The 2,713-nt window shown below is 40.4% G+C and overlaps 1 pseudogene; it reads left to right on the top strand.

The window, feature by feature from the left end:
• The first annotated feature begins 544 nt into the window (after positions 1–544).
• LOC103102468 (E3 ubiquitin-protein ligase KCMF1-like) lies at positions 545–1,831 on the top strand (annotated as a pseudogene).
• The last annotated feature ends 882 nt before the right edge of the window (positions 1,832–2,713 follow it).

Consider the following 2,713-nt stretch of genomic DNA (forward strand, 5'->3'; position numbering starts at 1 on the left):
CACAGAAATTAGTATCAGTGTGTCTTGTTGTTATGTATATGCACAGTTGTATACTTACCCATTCCATGAAATATCTTACTTTGTTATGTAGGATGTGCATGCATATATCTGTGATGTTCACATGTACAACGCATCCTTACATATCCTCATGACCAAAAGTTCCAAGATTTCAAAGTTCCAAAGTCCTTCCATGTCCAGTCATGTTGCTTGTAGAGACTCTTCTATCCTCTCTAGTCAGCACTTCACTCTTCTGTCTTTTGTCACTTGATTGAAGACTTGTGTTATTCAAATCAGGATCCACTGCAATAATCACGAACCAGGAACACACGAGCAAACCGTGAACTTGTGTCCAAGTAAGATTTTTACGTATGTGTGCAAGTAAGAGTGAAAGTTACTTTTGCATGGAAGTAGGATGGAATCTTCGTGAGTGCCAGAATTTATCAATTTTATATGCATGCAAATTAGAATTACATGTGATTTTCTTCATGCATGGGGGTAAGCTTTTGTATTTGTACATCTTCGTGATTGCAGGTAAGGTATATAGATGAATGTGAGCATTATATATAGGGGTTTAGCTCAGAAAACAAAAGAGACGTCTCTTCAAGAACATGTTACTTCTGAACACGCAGAAACATCAACAGAAGTGATTTGTCCAATCTGTGCAGCATTACCTGGCGGAGATCCTAATCATGTCACAGATGACTTTGCAGCTCATCTCACATTTGAACACAGAGCCCCTAGAGATTTAGATGAATCGAGTGGTGTTCGCCATGTCCGTAGAATGTTTCACCCTGGCCGAGGGCTAGGAGGTCCTCGGGCCCGTCGATCAAGCATGCACTTTACTAGCAGTACTACTACTGGTGGGCTTTCTTCTTCGCCGAGTTCATATTCTCCAAGCAATAGGGAAGCCATGGATCCTATCGCTGAGCTTCTCTTTCAGCTCTCAGGAGTGCGACGTTCTGCGGGAGGATAGCTCAATTCCTCCAGTCCTTCTGCCTCGCAGCTCCAGCAGCTGCAGATGCAGCTTCAGCTGGAACGAGAGCACGCACAGGCAGCGCGCCAGCAGCTGGAGACGGCCCGCAACGCCACCCGGGGCACGAACGCGAGCAGCGTCATCACGACAATTACACAATCGACAGCAACCACCAACACGACCAGTACGGAGAACTGTCAGCAAACCGTTCAGAACTCCCAGTTTCTCCTTACAAGGTTAGATGGCCCTAAGATGTCCGAAACAGAACGTCAGTCAATGGAAAGCGAGCGGGCAGACCGTAGCCTGTTTGTACAAGAGCTTCTACTGTCCACTTTGATGCGAGAAGAAAGTTCTTCCTCAGATGAGGATGAACGGGGGAAATTGCAGATTTTGGTGCTATGGGCTGTGTAAAGGCATAAGCCTTTAGATATTGCTTTAGAAAACCTAACTTAAAAGAGAGTAACAAAGGAAATGAGCCTCCGCCTCCTCCTCTTTGATGACATCCCAATCCGCAGACAATGTCCTCTATGCTGTATTTGCCAATGAAAGGGGACAACAACTATCTTGGGTTTGTTTTGGTGATTGCAATGTCAGGTCTGTCATTCTTGTTACATTGTGTACATTCAGAAGGAAGAGAAAAAAATATATATGATAATCATTTCCACTTAACTAATTTTTACTTCTAGCAGGTAAATGTAGGTAGCAGTGCAGGGGTGATCCTGCTTCCTGTACCTTGACATGCAAAAGGCTCCTAATACTCCACATTCAAACTGAAGAGGAAATTGAAATCTCTAATGAAGCTGCTGTGTGTATTTATGAATATTAATGAATAAAAACTGCTTGGATGGTTTAAAAAAATGTCTCTTTGGGGGTTTAGCTCAGAAAAAAAAAAAAAAAACCTGTTAGCCTCTTGTGGTCAACATCTCTCTTTAAGGAATATTAACTTTGTTTCTTAAATTCAAATTTATATCTCAAATCTTCAATCAACAGAGATAATTTATAAGATTACGAACCCCTATTTTCCTCTCATTCCTTCCCCTCTCCTTATTTCTTCTACCTAAAAGAATAAAATGCCTCTTAGTTAAAGATTTGATTGTGGGATTTAGTTATTAGGGGAAATCTTTAAGTTTACTGTTCTGAGAAGAATACTGCAAGACCATTGAGAAGGGAACAGGAAGTAGAGTAAAGGGAGGGGCTCAAGATCCAGTCTCCCCCTCAGCTTATTTCCTGGTGTTAAGGCTCCAACACTTCCCACTACCATAATTCTCCTAAGAGTGGTATCTATTACAATATACACATATAATTATATACAAAATAAATGGCAAGTAAAATAACTAGGGAGATTGGTTTAATAGAAAGTAGGGTTTGATCTCAGCTTTGAAAGAAACTAGGGATTGTAAGAGGTAGAGGGGTAAAAGGTGGGTCCATTCTGGACAAAGGGGAAGGGCACAGAAATGAAAAAGGGAAAGTCAGATGGCAACAATTACTAGGTTACTTTGGTTGGGCTATAGAATGTATGAAGGCAATTTAAGTAATTAAGTAACTCATTAAGTATTCACTAATAATAAGCCTGGAAAGTTAGAGTAAAGCCAGGTTAAAGCCTGTGAAGTTCCCTTCCAGATCTCTATCTTCGAACTCTTCAAAGTCTTTGTTTTATTTTATATGTTTATCTAAAAGAACCCTTTACTAATTAATATCATTTAAGTTCAGTTATTTAATATGAAGAATCATTTTAAAACA

This window comes from Monodelphis domestica, chromosome 7 (genome assembly GCF_027887165.1).
Source record: "Monodelphis domestica isolate mMonDom1 chromosome 7, mMonDom1.pri, whole genome shotgun sequence".
Lineage (NCBI taxonomy): Eukaryota > Metazoa > Chordata > Mammalia > Didelphimorphia > Didelphidae > Monodelphis > Monodelphis domestica.